This window comes from Aythya marila (assembly GCF_965140915.1).
Source record: "Aythya marila genome assembly, chromosome: 10".
NCBI classification, from domain to species: Eukaryota; Metazoa; Chordata; class Aves; order Anseriformes; family Anatidae; genus Aythya; species Aythya marila.
This window is the reverse complement of record NC_139051.1, coordinates 18663860-18682609: the sequence shown is the minus strand read 5'-3', so window position 1 is coordinate 18682609 and position 18750 is coordinate 18663860. Positions and strand designations below refer to the sequence as shown.

Below are 18750 nucleotides of genomic sequence, written 5' to 3'. Positions count from 1 at the left end.
CTTCAAACTCTAGGCCATTGGATAAGCAAGTTTATTCTAAACCAAAGGTGCCAGTTCCATCTTCCCTGGTGAATAATTAACTAAAATCAGTTATGTTTGAAATCAGAATGCATGTGAGATAAAACAAGAAATAACATACCCTATAGGACTACTTTAAAGAAAACTATAGTCTTCGATTATGCATTCAAGATCTCAATCAGCTTGGAAGTTTGATCTTGATCAGTTACAATGGATATTGCTTACAAAAAAAGTAAGCAAAAGGAAGTGATCCCAAAGGTTAGGAATGGTGGCCACCAGACATCTCTCTTGCTGGCTGGCTGGGCGTGCACTCAGAGCACGGCCCTCTGCCAAGCACTGGCACCATCTCCGCTGTGTCACAGGCAGTGCTCCATGGTCCTCACCCCATTCACACATGAATCCATGCCCCCCAGGTGGTGACCGATTTCCATGGACCTCAAGCCCTCTGGGTCAGTGACAGGCAGCGAGGGCTGCGCAGCCGGGGCAGGTCACAGCTCGCTGCAGGAAGCCAGCCCTTCAGTGCTTAATTTCAGTAGCCTGCAGAACAGGCTATAATTTGCTGAAATGATGATTAATCAGATCTTATTTTTGTCTAAGGCAGTTAATGAACAGCTAATTAAGTACCTCAGTAATTCTGAAATAACAAAAGGATGCTGCCTGAGTGATAACTAATAGCTACTTAACGGCTCCGACTAGCGTCATGGTAAAATCAAGTCTGACTGAAAGGGCAGAAGATGCGACCAGGAGGTCCCTTCACCCACATTGTCACCAAGCCACCATTTTTCTCCTGCCTCAGAGAGCCCCTTAGGGCTACAAAACCCTGTTCTGAGCACTGTGCAGACATGGAGCGTACCAGGCATAGGGGCAGCCCCTGCAGCCCTGCCACTGCTGGCACCCAGGGCTTCACTCTTTTTCACTGCACACTGGGGCTGCAGACATCCCCATCCCAGCTGCAGCTCTGAAGAGGGCTCCAGCTGCTGCCTCCAGCCTGTCCCTGTGCCCATCGCTGCTCCTCAGGCCTGCAAGTGGCAAGGAGGAGCTGGGAGCGCTTGCAGTGCTGCATGGCCAGGGGTCAGCGTGTCCCCAGGCAGCCACTGCCCGCCGGCTCCGTGGGACTGTGACTGTCTTGTGCTTCAGTTCATATCTTCTCCAGACTCCAAACAAATCCATAAAAGCTTAATTCTGATCATATAAATCAGGATAAGATTAAGCTATATAAACACAACTTAATGCGGTACCAAAGAAGCAAGGAATGATGGTTTTTAAAGAATACATTTTTTTTTTCTTATTTTTTTTCTTTATTTTTTAAAGCATTTCTTCAGTGGGAATAGTGCTGGAGCAAAGAATGCAAAACCATAGAAGCTTCCAAGAGGGAGGTCATGTGAAATTACTGTATTTCAAGATTTTTCCAAATCACTAACATTTTGATTCTGAATGCATTTGTAAGAATCTGCCAACGAACAATCTTTCATTGTCAAATCAGACAATTTTTTTTTTCATCTTTTCTAACTGTCCTTCCTTGTTTCAGGTATTTAAAAAAAAATAAAAGAAAAATAAGATGTGGAGAACTGATACCATTTCTGTAGAAACTTCAGCAACCTACAATGACACTGCAGATTTTTTCAAATAAAAAAACAACCCCCCGAAAAAGAACAAAGAACATCCTTTGTTTCAGACAAAGAATTTCAGGAGAAACCACAAAATGTTCAAGCAAAACATTAAACATTTGATTTTCCACCCATTTTGCCAGCAGTCTAAGTTTTCCCATAGTTCTAATATCAGTGTCAATAAGGAGGGGAGGGGAAGCAGGTCAGATGGACTGCAGTCAGGCTGCAACCCCAAATCTGTGCTAATTGAAGGATAGAAACAGGATGTGATTTGCAGAGAGCATTTCTCTCCTTTAACTTAGTTTTTCTTTTCGTGAGGAAACAAGACCTACTTAACTTGCCCATCAGGAAAAATGCCATTGAACAACAGCTCGAAGAAGTTACTGGCCTTGTTGCACAATTACGGGCTCTACTGCTGCCCGAATGCTTGCCTGCGAACACCTAACCATGTGTCCCATCCCAGTGACTGATACAAATGGGCTTGGTGCTCGCAGGGCTAGAGCCCAAACATAAGGATGTCACTGATGGCAGATGTTATTGAGTCTCTTTAAATGAGTTTTAGAAAAGCAGGCTTAAAAAGAAATGGAAACATTTCATTTTAAACCCAGTGGAGACTGCTTTATTTAAAACACACACATGCTTGCCTGACACACACTTCGCTGCCTATTAAAATCCTTTTTCCAGTGCAGAGACGTACCTCACCCACGGCAGCACCTGGAGCCTAGCTGCACAGCGGGTATCTCAGTGCCCAGCCCTGCACAGTCACGTAACAAAAAGGCATTTCTGGCCTCAGAGACAGACAGACAGGGACTAGAGCAGTGTAACCAAGAATTATAATCAAATGTGACACTGTCTAGTCTAGAGGTATGCTTCAGCTTCAGGATTATCATCATAAAGTGCTCATTTATTTTTTCCACTGTTAACAGGATAGATGTTAATAAAGTAAGTATATACCAGTGAGTTTCCTTTTTGCTTACTAGCATCTTAGTTCATTTTGTTTAAGTTTAAGAACAAAAGTGAAGCACTCAAATGAACCTGTTTGCCCAGACTGAAGAGATGTTACTGCATGATCATGGTCTTTTACACATCCTAAATATTCAGACACTTGCAACACCCCAGGGCATAGTGTACTATGTCAACACTTTGAAAAGAATGCAAAAGTCTTAATAAGAGAGAGAGAGAGAGAGAGAGAGAGAGAGAGAGAGAGAGAGAGAGAGAGAGAGATTGCTTATTCACACTCTTGCTGTTAACGTCTGCATTTTACCAAGGCCCACGAATGATTTCAGACACTTTCCACAGGGCATACCCTTCTGGCTCAAAGCAAGCAGCTGTGCCAGAAACCAAACAGCACGTCAGGGAGCAGGCTGCAGCTCTGGTTTGCTCTGAAGGCACGCTGTGATGTTTCAGGGCACGCAGCAGTTCCTCTTAGCGAGTGGCTCCATTTATGCTATTTACCCATTCAGGGCTGAGAGGTAATCCCCCAAATCAATCTGCTCTCTGCAGTATCAGGTTATATCTTTTCCAAGTGGCCGTCCAAGGTTTATGCACTAATCATACCCAGTCTTTCAAGATAATCGGATGTTAGATTACATTGATTATTTGATGGAGCTTCACACTTGAGGCGGATTAGTTTAGAATTGGAAAAACGTGACCAAACGTAAATGTTCTGGCAACAAAAACTGAGTAAGGGGGTTAAAAAAAACAAAACAAAACAAAAAAACTCAACGGGCCTGGAAGAGTCCCTGGCAAGCCTCAGCAGCTCAACAAGAAAGATCTCTTCTGATGAATGACTTCATCAAGCCACTAGCAAACCCGCCGTGCCTCTCCTGCCTCCCAGCTGTGCTGCAGAGCAGACCCCTGCCAGCAGCCTTGCACCCCACAGCAGTTCCTCCTGTCCTCCCTAACTCACCTCAAGAAGGAAAAAGACAAAGCCCAAAGCCAGTAGGATTATCTTCAATAGTCTAAGCAGTGGCTTGAGATAATCCACTCGATTTTGCCCAAAGCAATTTAGGAAGTGCTCAGAGTATGCAGGCAGCAGATAGGAGAGCTGCCACCTCCTGCTGGAGGCCACAACCACTGCCAGGGGAGATCTGGCGGCAGTCAGAGGGGACAGGTAATTGCCCATGCCTGACCTCATCCTCGGGGCTTTCAGAAGGTGCAAACAAGGCCCCAAAGCTCAGCCCGACCATTGCTGCTAGCATCGTCCCAGCCAGCAGTATGTTCTGCAAAGCAAAACTGTATCAAAAGTAAAACAAAATTGGTATCAAAATTAAAATCTGGCAGCCCGTTCTCATGCAAAATCCATCACGGGTGATACATTTGTGGAGGACAGCTGGAAAAAATCCACGATGTTTAATGACATGGTAAAAGCAAACCTTGAGCAAACAACTTTAAATCATTTGAAATACTACTGCGAACGGACGGAACGTTACAGTGCTCACATGTTACAATAATTAATCATTTCCAAACAGTTGTTTTTAATTCCTTAAGAAAACACATCGTTTGCAGAAGTTGTGCGTTTGTTTTTTTGTTGATTTTTTTTTCTTTTTTCTTTTTTTTCTCCAGACATATATTTAAAGTAGCATTCTCCCATGAAAAGGTTTCAGGCTCTGCAACACTGCAGAGTTTTGAAAGTATTCTGTCTCCTTTGTATCTAGAGTATTTATGACACCAACAAAACAGTATTTTTCCAGCTCCCATCTCTTCTTCTGGTAAGTAATCTGGTCTCCAAAGTCCAGTGCATAGTAAAGAAAAGCAAAAGTCCTGGAAGTTGTTTCTATAAAACACTTAGGATGGGACTGTCACAGAAACATGGACAACAAATTGCATTTTAATTTAAAAGGGAATAAAAATCTCATAGGCATCGTCAAAATCTCTTCCTATGCATGCATATCCAGTATCATCTTAAACGGTTCACAAACCCTCAGGTAACTAAGCAGGCCTGTCCTTTCATGGGTAAAATAGCAAATTAAAGTCTGAGCTATTCTGTCTGCACCACAGAGACACCCTTAAGGAGCCCAGCTGGTCCCAGACCTGGTGGCTGCTGCAGGGCACCGGTGACTTGTGAAATTTCCCAGAAGGAACTGTTAACAGGACCCGAACCAGGAGCAGGGGGAATAGGAGTCAAGCTGAAATTAAGGACAGCACAAACACAAGTGTGTGGGGCACATCTTAAACCGATCCCGTCTGACAAACACGTTTAAATTGATGCTGGACAAAGGGCTCGGCTCTCGTTTCAGAGAAGCCCAGGGGACGCCCAGACAGCCTCTCCTGGAGAGGCTGCAGCAGGAGCTGGCTGAGGACCAGCAGCCAGCTGGTAGTCCCCCGCCGCACGTCTGGCAGGAGGGACAGAGCGAACATTCACTGCCGTACTGCAGACTCAGCTAATTTAAGTCAAAACAAAGGTGGTTTGAGCTAACCTGGCTGGCTTTGCAGTGAGGTAGATTAAGAACACCCACAAGACCCCTTCTGCAGCTCTGTTGGGGATACAGCCTTTGCTGGTTACAGTTTCTGTTTCCAAAAAGTCATGTATCTGAGCCCCAGGAATTGCTTTCTCTCTCTCTCTCTGCATCGCCAGTCTAGACAAAACCAGGTTAGGACCCTTCTTTGACTAGCCATGTACAGGTGTAAGGGGTTAGCAGTCACTAAAACATTTTGCTGATACAGGAAGAAATGAGCTCCTTGTCTCCAAGGTTTGTTCACCAAACAGAGGCAAGTAAAAAAAAGAACTGAACCAAAGTTTAATTCTAACAAAGAAACTCCCACCGAAACTGGCAGGACAGAAGCCTCTGGAGTGAGGAGGGACAACTTTTAAAGCTTCACTTTGATGAGGAGCATGGCTTACCCTCCTTCATGACTTGCCCTCAAGCACCAGCTCGGCCAGCCCGGCTGTCACTGCCTGCCTTCATTCACAGAAAGGAGACCGTGCTGATGAGAGCCACAGGATCTAGAGCACCCAGCAGTGAATGTCAGCAGCATCTCCCGGTCTAACATTTGTTTCTGCAGCTGCCCCTGGGCTGGGGGTCACATCTGGACAACTAAGCCCGGGCGAGCTGCGTACTCAGATCATTGACGGTGCTTTAGATTCTCCCCGAGTTTGGATTCGATCCACAGAGTTCATTAGCAAGCAAGTCAGACAGGAATGTATGACTCTTAAAGCAGACCAGGAGATGTAATTAGCACAACTTAATTTTCATGAACAATATATTAGGTTTGTAACATGCCAGAATGAAAGGGTAACACAAAGGGTCTGATCTTGCTCTAATCATGTTCAGAAGAAGGAGCTGATCCAGGCCACAAATAAGCTGCAATTTCTTCATATCTAGGTGGGATATGTGTTTGTTTCAACTGTTTTATTTCTTAAGAGAAGACCACAGCAATGTAACCAGGAGAAAACAAACCAGCCTTTGGAAAGCCCCTTTCAGAAGACTCTTTCTTTTAGCTCCTGAACTACACGAACATAGAACTGAGAAAGACCTCCTGGGATATTAAACCCAAGCCCCTGTTATTAAAGGCAACATGTCACATCCAGCAAAGAAAGGTTAATATTATGCCAATGAGCTGGCAGGAAATCCAAATTTCTAATGCAAGTGAATAAGGGGAAAAGCCACACAAAAGTGAATGCATGGGACCGTATCACTATATCAGAGCCTTATCCTAAACACAGGGGCTGTCGGTGCCTCTAAGAAGAGATAAGAGGCAGAGTCATTAAGGGTCAAGGTTCTTTGTGCCACTTGGGATCTGCATACAGACCAGTAACACATCAATGGAGCCCAGCCTCAGGACAGAGGAGGAAGGGGAGCCCCAGCAGGCACGGCACTGCCATCTCCTGGGGCAGCTTACAGCCCTGAAACAAGGGCTGCCTCCAGAACAAACACAGCACGGCCAGGGACTGAGGGCTGCTGACTCAGGAAGGAGGAAAGCAGCCCCAAGGCACTGATGGGCCAGCTAGTGGCACCCTGGTTTCTTCAGGGTATGACACTGGAAAGCCTGAAGGCAGCTGTAGGAAAGCACATACCCATTCAAGCCTTTCACCAACCACAAAAGTCTCTGAATATTTTAAGGGACACTTCTGGTTTTGCCAGGAGCAGATAAATGCCAGCTCTTACCCACAGACCAGGTGAAGAAACTCCAAGGCATGAGAAAATTCCCAAAGAGCACTTTTAAAGAGACTGACATGGTAAATATTTGTCACCTCCCAGAATAAAGGAGAGAAGGCAGCTGTGAAAAGAAAGCTTGGTTTGCTTCACAAGGGATGTAAAACAAGGGCTTGGGCAGTTCTGGCCACATGGAAATGCCCCAGTGGGGCCCTTCTCTTGTTGGGGAACTGTCCAGCAAAACTAAATGTGCTCTTCCATGCTGCACAGCTGAGTGGGACAGAGGGTATTGATGACACTGAAATGTCCGTCCCACTGCCCACCATCACCCTTGGAAGGCTACCTACCACTCAGTGCACAAATCCAAGTAAAGGGAGCTTCTTCCAGCTGCACGTAGGTCAGATGAATTTAGAAGTCTATAATGCCACACAATGACCTGATGCAACTGAAAATGTTTTAAAGTGGACAGAGAGGTCAATGGACAGAAGGAAGGAGAAGAGTAAAGGATCTTTACAATCATGGAAACTGATTTGAATTAAAAGATTAATTTAAAGCAAGCATTTACCTCCTCCTTGTCCCAGCATAGCCTGCGAAGCAGCTTACTGCAGTGGGCCCACAGACAAGGAATCACAGAGGTGGCACCAGGACTGAAAGCCTCAACTGCTTTGCCACTGGTTTCTCGTCTTCACTGGAGAAGGTAAAAGGTTAGCACTAGATGGTCTTTAAGGTCCCCCAACCCAAGCCATTCTGTGATTCCAGCCGCCGCACTGAATTCAACAAATCCTGCTCTGAGTTTTTGCCACGAGACAAAATACATGAAACGGTTACAATAATATGGCTGTTGAAAGACAAAGCAGCACTGGAAAAGGTTTGCCAACACACTAATGCCAATTAAGGGTGTGATTTTTGGATGACATTTTTATGCCAACACCAGCCCCTATTAATGCTGGTTTAGCTGTGTCTTCAAAGCGATTCCACAGGTCTAGCTGATACACCTTGGGAACCTAAGCAGTTTTTTTGTTTTTGTTTTTTTTTTTGTTTTTAAAAAAAAAAATTAAAAAAAATATAATTTTTTGGCCTCTATCCTCTATAGGCCCCATTCTGCCACTCGGGGAAAAATCTTTCATTTTAAAAATAATTTCATCCACTCCACTACTGTAGTTAGTATTTTCTAACTACAGAGCTGCATCTTTCTCAAATAAAAATAACTGGATACCTATTAGCCATGTACCAGTTGTTGTTGTCATTAAAACACAGCCTGACCAAGCTACCCGTAAAGCTGTGTGTGGCTGCACGTGGGCTGTGCCCACAGCCTGTGCTGCCAGCAGAAGGGCAAGGATGCCCAAAACACAGACTTCTATGCGGAAGAGCAGTGAAGGGGAGGATGTGGCTGCGGGGGTCCATTAGACAGTCAGAGGACCAGACACACTCCCAAGCACCACCTCTCCGCTCATCACCTCTGGGTGCAAAGCAACAGCGAGGCTCAGCACTGCTACAGCTCTGAAATGACAGCACCTTTTCCTGTGGTACCAAAAGTCCCAAGAGAAATCCAGCGCTGCATGACACCCGTAAGCCCCCAGGGCCTTGTGGAGGGGCACAGACCGTGTGCCCAACCCAGCCACCTCCGGGCTCGCTCCCGCGGGTGCCTGGGCTCCGGAGACTGACGGGCTTGGATTGATGAGAGAAAGCGATGCGGTGAGGGGAGGCACAGGGGCACGGATCAGGCTGGGGCTCACTCAAGCCCTGACCATGCCATGAGCAATTCTGCTGCTGGGGGCTGCATTGCTGTGCCCACCTCCCAGCCTGGTCCCCCGAATGTCCCCATCACGGACCCTGCCCCGCTGTCCCAAGGGGGCAGCCAGTTCATGCCCAGCACCGCTCTTTCCAGGAACCCAAGCACGCCGGCAGAAGCAGGCAGCAAGCACTTTCCTTTGCTTTCCCATCCATCTTCTCCCTTTCCTTTCAAACTTCCCGTTGGTTTTCGTTAAGCTCACATGAGGCCAGCGAGCCTGCACGACTTGGAGAAGGCTCTTACGGAACGGTTCTGCCAGATTTCCCCCACCTCCAAGTGACATTTGATTTGCAAACACTCCCACCGAACCGCAGGCTTCTCTCGCCTCCACCCAGGGAGTTGTTTTCAATAAAGCAACAGCCCCGAAACATCTACAGCAACTTTTTTCTTGCTTTTTTTTTTTTTTTCCTTGACAATTTGCCACTTTCAGAACAACAACAACAACAAAGAGAGGCAGAGAGAAGAGAAGCAGTGGAAGGAAATATTTGCCTATTTATCCCGGTAGCCTGGAAACGGCTCTGGAGCGCGTCCCCCGCTCCGAGGGGCTGGGGGACTCCCCGCCGCCCGGCACCGCCGGGCGCCCCGCGAGCTGTCGCCGCGCTGCTCTGTCGCGACAGGGACTCCGCGCCCGGGGCTCCGCACTTACCGCACGGCTCCGCTCCGCTCGGGAAGGGGCGAGGGGACCCCGGGAGGCAGAGGGAGGGGCCGGAAAGCTGCGGCGGGGCTGCCCGGGGGGGCCGCCGAGCACCGGCACCGGCCCGGGCCGGGAGGCGGGCAGCGCCCCGTGCGCGGCGCTCACCTGCGGGGGCAGGCTCGGCGCCCAGCTGAAACGGTGAGCAAAGAGCGGGGGTACAGCCCCCGCTGCTAACCCAGCCCCCCCGGTTTGCCCCGGTGAAGCTCGCTCAGGCCAGCCGAAGGGGCTTCGACGGCGGGCGAAGGAGGGTTTGGGATTCCCTTTGTCCCGCGGCTGCTTGCCGGGTGGAAGCTGCCCCACGCTTACCTGGCGGCAGCCCCGGGGGCTGCAGTCCCACTCTTTACATCAGCAGGGCCCAGCTGGCGTATTTACGTGACCACACGGACTGTTTACTGACACCCGTCCTGGTATAAATCGGAGACTTTGGGAAGTCTCTGATTTGGGAAGAAGTCTTTGGGAAGAACACATTCCCCACAGCACTGTGTCATCGGGAAAACACCCCTCAGAGGGCTGTAAGAATAACCCCAGGTGCCTTCCCCCTCGGCAGGCTCTCAGGCACAGCTGTCTCCCACACCTGGGCACCCATCCCACCCTGATGGGGACACTGGGCCCAGCTGCCCCCGGGGTGGCACAAACCATGCCCAGGCACAGGCAGTGGGGACAGCCACCCAGCGCAGAGGGCTGAGCATCCACCGCCTGGCTGCTGGCTTCGCCTTCCCAGGGACCAGGAGACGGAGCAGCAGCTACTGCGTGCTCAGAGCTGGTGGCTCCCAGCAGCACCTGGTCACCTCCTCCCATCGCTGCCATGGCAGGGGAGAGGTCCCTCTGCGCTCTCCTTCTCCTCCTGCCCTCTCCTCTCCTCCTCCCAGCAGTCGCCGCCCAGCCCGCAGCCTGTGAGAGGAAGAACGCAGCATTACCTGGCACCCGCAGAAACTGCGCGCTGCCTCCGGCCCTCAGCAGCTCCCATTCACAGGCAAGTTTGAAATCTGCACAGGCAAAATGTGTGCACAATTACGGAAAAGTAGCAGTGTAAGAATTTCCATTTCTGAATAATGTGGTATCCTGTCTCTGACACGGCCAAAGCTTGGGAAAGTGGGACTGTCTTATTGTGCAATGTGGCAACGTGCGTGGGGACGGGGGCGCTGCCAGTCGCTGCTGGACACCCTCAAGCGATTGCAACTATGCAAAATTATTGTGTAACTCTAGCCAAAGAGGAAAAAATGCTATTTACTTTGTGAGGAAACAATCAACCCTCCAAAAATGATCTTACACAGTCCTGAATTTCATCCCAAGGAGAAAGGAAAGCACAGAAAGAATAGGGGAATAACAGGCCGGGGGACTTGGATCTCTCTCCACCTCAGCAAAGATGTGATGTGAGCACTGCTGCTCTGATGGTGGCATTTACTGCTCCCTTAAATCATCTGGTGACAGTCCATGAGTGCCACTTGCTGCCACCCAGCTGCGCCACGAGCAGATGGGAAGCAGCAGAGCCAGCAGCAGCGTTTCATCGGGGCTTTGCACATTCAGTTTGCGGCTGAGCTGGGCGCAAGCGCCCATTTGCTGGCTCTGCGCCCCAGGCCCTGCATCGCACTGCTTTGGGAAACACCAGGAGAGTCCGCTGGAGTCCACCCTACAGCTGGGATAATTTGAAACAGGAGGTACAGGGGACTCCCGAAATCACAGCAGCAGTTTTTGCTGTTAACAGCTGTGATAGCTTCAGCAGGTCTGTAGGGCTAATGTCTTCCATCAGAGTGATTCACGCCCATGGAGGACACTCAACAAGCAGCCAGGAGCAGAGATCCTCTGTCACGTCTAAGAGGGGCACCCCTGGCTCTGTCAAATCTTTCAGATTTCCCCTCCCCAAAATACCCAAGGACCATTACCTCCACTTGTGCTCTGCCAACACAGGCAGCAGCACCAGGAGATCCCAATGGCCAAACCCATTTAGATGGAAGCTAAATGTCTTCCTTAACACCTGTACAACAGCATTCCCAGTGCCCTCACTGTGTCCAGAGATGAGTGAGTAGCTGCAGGGGTTGCACGGACACAGCGTTCACTGGTGCACCTTCAGGCAAGGAAGGGTGCACGGAAGCTGTGCACAAGGTCTCAGGCTTGTAGCCAGAAGTTTACACCCACTGTCAGGGCAGAGAACCACGACAGAAGGACCAGATTCTGTCAGGAAATCACAGGCAGAGCAGGGCATAGTTCTGGGTCAAGTCACTTCATCCCTGTACACATGGGTGTAAACCAGCAATAACAGATGCCCCGTAGGCCCAGAGGGAGGGCAGAATCTCCTCAGCAGAGCAGAGCGAAATGGTCACTATGAACCCATCAGCTCAGCTCTGCTATGCCTTGCCACAACACCACTCACCTGGATAAAGGTGGGAAGTCTTAAGCCCAAACTGAAAGATGGAGTCCTATGTTGGTGGCCTGTCCTCAGGCAGTGCCTTCACTCTGTCTTCCCAAGTCGTGGCTCAGAAACAGAGCAATTTTTTTTTCTAATGTTGTAAGATCACTTAAAATGTTTTGCTTTGACTCCAAGTGACAGTGAAGAAATAATGCATCCAGGAGTTTATAAAGTGAAGCTAAAAGGAAATATCCATCATTTCTGAATGAAACAAAGCTGACAAAAAACATTGTTAGGGGACTGAAAGGGTAAGGCAGGCCGTGTGAATCCACACAGGATACAGAGCGGCCCTCATTGGGGGGATTTGCACATACCCACCCAGGGACTAGCTTTGGAAAGCTAAACTCACGCTTTGGAAGTCTGACTCAGGGCGGAAAAATGTCCTTTTGGACTTGCATTCACCCATTTTTCACATCTTCAGCAATCCTCTAACTCTGAGCCCTGCACGGGGCACCGCAGGGCAGAGAGCTGGTGTTGCAGTCTCTCCTCCACGAGACGGGCAGGAAACCCAGGCCCCCAGGGAAGTCTCTCTGTATGCTGTCGCTGAGCCTACAGAGCTTGACCCTCTAACAAGCAGCGGGAACTTTCCCAAATGAAAGCCCCAGAGAAGAGGAATCAAATCAGGGGAAAGAAGGTGTGGCATTACCGAATCCCAGACAAAAAAAAAAAAAAAAGGCCTAAGCAATGATTTCCTAATTACAGACCGGTGGGAACCACATCACCAGCATCCTCTGCCCCTTTCTTCCTGCCACTGCAGATTGTAGGAACTGTTTTCCCCACATCTGCTCCGTGACTATCTCTTCCACGTGGCTGTAGCATTCCCACTTTAAAGCATTACTACTTTGGCTGAATAACCACAGAACAGAGCTGAACAATTGTCAAGTGTGGGCAGACCCAGACTGAAATATTTTCTCACATGTTCTCATCCAACCACTTTTTTTTCAGAATTTGGGAAGATGTCACAAAGCAACAGAAAACAATGCCTTCTTGACCAAAGTCAGGCCATCCAGCAGCATGCCTGTTATTGCAGTGTACAGCTGGGAAGCACACGAAACATGCAGGTCACATAGAAATAGCTTTTAGTGGACGTGGCTGCTTTGAAATACCAGAGTGTCAATATTCTAACACATTTCAAAGGAGAGGAAAATTGCACAATTTAAAACCATCACAATCCAAACAAATCAATTACAATGTGCGTCTGCTCTACCATCCCAGAGGAGAAAAGCTCATGCTGTTCTGGGGATTTCTGATCGCCAGGGCTCACAAAGATTCTCCATGGTTGTATGGTTGAACTCCTAGCAGGGGAATGCTGAAGAAACAGTTTACTAGAAGATGTGATGTGAGCATAAGCTACCCAAAGAGGAAAACAGCATCCCCCTTTCTTTATCATCAGCCAGTTTTTCTGCAGGTATTTGGCCAAATTCACTACTCTGCTATACCCATTCGGTGCCCTTGGAGGAAATAAAGTTGCACATGTGAAACTGTAGAGCATAATTCTTCAAGTGAAGAGCAACTGTGCCCTACAGTGACTTGCTGTTAATTTAATGTACTGACAAACCACGAGCACTTATAAGCAGCATTCAATGAGGCATTCTTTCAGATTAATGCAAGTATCTGAGAGTTGTACCCAAACCAAATAAAAAAAGGCTCTTCAAGACAAATGGTAGGAAAACAATCTTTATCTTGGAACCTGTCTTGAAACTACTCCTTGTTCTCAGACTTCACCATCAATAAATAAATAAAAGAAAGCATGGATCTCATGGCAGACATGACTGCTTGTCCTGCTAGCACCCTTTCAGAAGAAAGCATGTCTGCAGTTACTGCTCCGCAGGGTGCAGAGCCCCTGTCCAAAGTCAGCACTCTGACACCAGCAAATGTCACCTAATTAATTAGCTTTTGGACCACGGATGCTACCGGGACAAATCCTCTGCCAAGGTCAGCCTCTTCCTTCATTCCATAGGCAGGAATGGCATGGCCCCTTCCAGGGGTTGTTACCTTCATTGTCATCACGTGTGATAAAGTTCCTGAGAAGCCCCAGCTCAGCATGTCCAACACAGGTCAGTTTGGACTGATTTCTGATTATGCAGTACTGGCTCAAATCTGACACTCATACATGTGTGCAGAGAGCAGGCAGAGTTTCATTTTCCCTGCTCACTCATGCTGGCCTCTCCCATTTCCTTCTGGCAATCCCAGTTCCTCTCATAGGGTTTTCTGTACCTGAACATTTTGACAGTGAGGAAGTCGAGGATGCAATTGAAACAATAAACTCCTCTTTGCTGTTTTCTTTTTTGAAAGTGTGTCAGTAATGACCTTGAAAGTTTGTGGAAAACAGATGCAGCTTTATCTCTTTTGGTGGTGGATGAACTGACTAATGCAGACTGTTAAGATCTACTTTGGATTTGCTACAGCAAATTACATGCAGGCTGTAAACTAAACAAAACCCATGATAAGAATGACCACCAGCATGTTGCATTGTGTGATGTTACCCTCCGAGTGGTGCTTCGTATTTGGATTCTGCAGCATGCTCTTAATTTAGAAGGGATAACAGCACTGAAATGTCAGCAGAACATTACAAATATTGAAGGTTGCCAACTAGGACCCAGAGCCTGTGGGCTCTTTCTGTGTGGGCTCCTTTTATGTGGGTTTCTGCACCCACATCCAACTCTGCTAGCGTCAGCGGGTCTCTCCGTGGGTGCAGAGATCTGTCAGCACTGCACCCAGCCTTGCTGGATATAGCACTAGGTAGGATGCAGGAGGGCAGCCAGTGTGAAAGCCCGGGTGGCTACAGGTTGGAAGAAGAAAGCAACTGTGGAGAATAGTGAGCAGGGCCAAAATACCCTCTGAGGCTGTACATGCTCTGAATTGCTTTTCTTGTAGAGCCACTTCGTTTTTCAAAGCCAGGAGTTCCCTTATAGTTTTGTCCCATGTTGGTGTGCGGAACAAATTAGTATTGCAAGATGGTCATTTACTTGGGAGCACTTACTAACAGGGCAAATAGGCGGCACAGTCAAGAGCAATTCAGAGCACAGGAGGAATTAAACATCAGGTAACTTCCAAAAAGCACCAAATGAGCAACTGGCAGGCAGTAACCCCAGATGAGGGACTGAGGGCAAAGGAAACACAGGCAGCAAAGTGCCCGTTGGGCTGCCTGGGACCATCGCCTCTCGTGGTCCAGCCAAGACCTGAGCTCAGGGCAGAGCTCTCCTGAGGGAGGAGTCTGCCCCATCTCCGTGCCCTCAGCAGCCACTGTGAAGCCAGGAGGAAGGGCAATAGCCCGAGCTGGGGGGATGCACCCCCACCTTCCAGCGGAGGAGAAGGGATGAAATTGGAGAGGCTGCAGGGGCACGCAGTCAGCCCCAGGCAGACAGCGCAGCTAGCTTTTAGCTCTCCCTCAACACTGTGTGAGCTTTTTTCCAATCCCCTGCCCTTTAGTGCAAGTGAGGACTTGCCAGGCTTTTAGTAAATTGCATCTTCTGTCATTCCTTTACTTACATGTTTAGTTTACTTACTTCCCAATTGTTGAATTTTACCTGTTCATCTTCTACTACCAGGAGCTTTTCCCTTCACACTAATATTTCTGCTCCCAGCAGCTTGCTGACTGACATTTGCACAACCACCTTCAAATTAACAGTTCTTCCATTTGCCAAAGTGGGCACATATCTATCTCCTGCCACCATCAGAAGGAGCTGCTGCTGCTGGAGTCAAGTGTCTTTGCCCATATGTACAATGCCCACAAGACAAAATTTTTCCAAAACCAGCATATGCTATGGCACACACAGCCCTGCAGGCATGTTCTCATACATTCGTATTTCTGCTCTTGTAAAATTTGGGGTTCACTCCCATCTCCACAACATTAGTTATCTGTATGGTTTTTATATGCACCAGCCTATGCAGGATCCCCTTCTTTCCTTTCCAAATTATAAATGAAATTTGTTGATATTTAATTGTATGCCTGAACATTGCCAGCTAGGTCCCAATCACTCTCTCCATTAACAACCATGGGAAGATTGTGTCCTCATCCCTGAGACAAGGCAGTACTTCCATCTGATATTTCTGTGTTTCACTGCACGTGAAGTACCATTTTATTGTTTCACAACTTTCTGCTTTGCTATTTGGAGTTGCCCCCCAACTTTTTCCTCGCCCTGAGCTATCAGAAAACTTTCAGAAACACACAGGCCTTCAAAACCAGGCAGAATCACAGACAAAAGTACCTCTGTCTCATCTTTAGCGCTCACAAATAAAGAAGGAAATGCTGTTCAAGCCTCCATTACGATCTCAAATCCCAGCAGCACTTTGCGTCACTTCACATTGTTAACTGGAGCTGTTGCTTTGTCTCAGCTGCTCCACACAGCAGGCCTTGCTCAGCCCTCCCATACGAGTTGCACACAGGAGCCTGTCCTAACCAGCACCCGAGTTTTTGTGAGGATTTTGGCATAACCCCAGTTACAGAGGCCCACCAGGACAAGGCAGAGACCCCACACCTCACAGGGGCCGCAGCTCAGCCCACACAGGCCAAGGCTACTGCCTGTGTGAGCAGGAGGAGCCTCTGCGATTGTGAGAGACTCCATGGTCCTCTCTGATAAAGAAGCATGTAAATCCTTCTAAGTTCACAAAGATCATGGTTTTCCTCTGGTGTCTAAGTCCAATACAAACATTTGTATGCTGATGAAGAAACCAGGCTCTTCACATTAATACCATCCTGGATTCCTAAGGACTTGTATACTTGATATACAAATAAACTGCCCAGATGGCTGTTCCCTCAGCATTACCCTGGGCACCACTTGCTGTTTGCACTGCTATCCTGAAGGAGCATGATAGACAATTCCTTGCTATAACACGTTTCAGTGGCTATTTCAAGCCATTACCATTAAAGCAGCTGAGAGACCGCCCTAGCTCAGGTGTGAGTACAGCCATGACGCTGGCAGAGCCGTGCCACAGCGCCTGGCTCTGCCCGCCGGCAGCACACAAATACAGCAGCAGATGTGGCACAGCCTGCTGGTTTTACTGCTGCCTCATGATCCCGCCAGGCTGCTGTAGGCATCACCAGAGTACTCGTCTGTTTTTTTTTTTCCGTTTTTTTTTTTTTTTTTTTTTTTTCCCCAAAGCTATTCTCTAGAAAAACCATCAGCCTCTGGTTTTCGACACCTTCTCCTCAGAAAATTAGTGTTATATTAAAATCAACTATTTGGGTTAGGAACTAACCTGCTGTTATTTAAGCATACAATTGTAACTTCTGCTTTTCTCCCTTATTTTAATATGCAAATGATCCAAAGCAACAAGTAAAATCATGTTGTGACTTCTGTGTGGACACAGGCAACTGTCACCGAGTGCTGGCAGACCACGCTCCTCCTCCAGCCAGGAACAAGGCCTTGTATTAGAGGCTTCCCAAATTGGATAAGGTGTGGAGCTAATAAAAACTTGAATCAGCCTAGAGACCCGATGATTAAATCTTGGAAAGCTGAGGGCCATGTGAGCCGGTTAGTACTGACTTCTACCATGATGGATCTCTAACAACATGTGAAAGTTATCATCTACTGAGGCAAAACATCCCTGTTGTTGGGCAGCGCAGACACACAGCTAGCCAAGTTCTTAGCAAAACGATCTCATGAGACCCATGGGGACTATTTGGAGATGTCATCCTGCACAAATACACCTAGTTCAAACAAAATCATCTCAGTTAAAAGTTAAAAAGTAGTCCCAATGTTACCTGCTCTGGAAAATCCAGCTGAGATCTTTCCTTTTTTTTTTTTTTCCACCTTAGCTGAAACTGCAGCTTTGGAGCTGGGTCCATACAACATGCATTCCTTTTACAGAACATATTTCTTTCCTGAATTTATGAATACTGTTGGGTAGGGAAGTAACAAGGCCCTAATACTATGAGGCCCTGGTTAATTTGTACCCAAAGACCAACTCATGATTGCTCTGGACATGGTTCTTCTGTTACCACGGAAGGGAATAGATGACCCCATAAAACAGACAGCAGCAACGCCCCCTTCACAGCTGTCTCCAGTTTTTCTCCTGAAATTTGGCTGTGTGCTTTCTTCAGGATTCAGAACACAGATGTAAACTATTTAGGGATATCCCTGTTTCTCCTTAACAATGCCAGAGAGAATGAAATGCGGCCCGTTAGTTTTACAGCCACTGGAAAAAAAAAAAACAAAAAAAAAAAAAAACAAAAACCTACGGTGATGTTGTGACCTGCAGCAGACGGGTCTGTCTCCTCAGCATACTGTGGTTTCTGGGAAGTGCTGCTCTGAAGAAGTTTTCAGGCAGCAGCGGGCAGATCCCCAGCTGTCCGCAGAACCTGCTCCGGTGGTCTCCAGAGTAAGCCATGCACCTTCACAGGAATGGGAAAAGATCACGGAGGGAATATATGTATATGTATACACTCATATGTGTGTATATGTAAGTTTAAGATGAGATCTGTCAATTGGAGAGGCGAGCGAAAAACCTGGAGTCCACCTCAGAGCCCAGCCTGTGTCAGCTTCTGCCACCAGAGCAAGGAGAAGGATCTGGTTCTCCCCCAGTTTCAATGCTGTGGATGAGGAGACGTGACCCTGGGTGGCTGCCCCAGGCAAAGATGGGAACCTGAGATTCACTCAGGTTTCTGTGGGGTGACGGGAGCGAGGTGCCCACTGTGAAGTACCTCAGGTTGGAGTAGGAGAACAGGGAACTAATTAATGAAAAGAAAATGAAGGAAGGGAAGGCATCGTAGGGCTGCCTGAGGAGAGGAGCATCTGCCAGAAGCTGCCAGCCTCCAGGTACGGGGGGAAGTTTCAGACTGGGAAGATGACTGGGAAGATGATGTCTCCCAAGAGAAATGAGCTGCACTTACAGCTCCAGCTCTGTAAAATAACCGGAGCAGCGGGAGCACGGCCTGCTGCGAGGCAGCCATGAGCCTCCAGCCACAGGCGCTTGCAGCTTGCCTCTCAGCACACTGCTGTTGAATTTCACCCCGAGGTGATGATCCCTTCTGCTTCTCACAGGGAGCTGCGATGTTTCACTAGGGCCTGGGAACCGCTTGGAGACCCTTCAGCACCAGGCCCTGTGGTGCAGGAGGTCACGCTTCTGTCCCTGCACCGAGGTGCTGCCTCGCAATTAGAAGTTTTCCAGCAGAACTTCAACTGTCTCCGCAA

General features: G+C 48.1%; 1 protein-coding gene across 7 annotated transcripts in view; it reads right to left on the bottom strand.

Annotated features, from left to right (window-relative positions):
• FBLN2 (fibulin 2) overlaps nucleotides 1-17818 on the bottom strand; it is a 112342-nt gene extending 94524 nt beyond the window's left edge. For 2 of the 7 annotated variants that reach the window (XM_082768341.1, XM_082768349.1), the window contains exon 1: nucleotides 10125-10294. The gene's annotated coding sequence lies outside the window, so the exon portion shown is untranslated. Of the gene's footprint in view, nucleotides 1-7286; nucleotides 7391-8236; nucleotides 8257-9159; nucleotides 9172-9513; nucleotides 9643-10124; nucleotides 10295-17798 lie in introns of those variants that run through there. The other 5 variants (XM_082768348.1, XM_082768343.1, XM_082768344.1 and 2 more) reach the window with 5 other exon arrangements.
• Nucleotides 17819-18750: the final 932 nt, after the last annotated feature.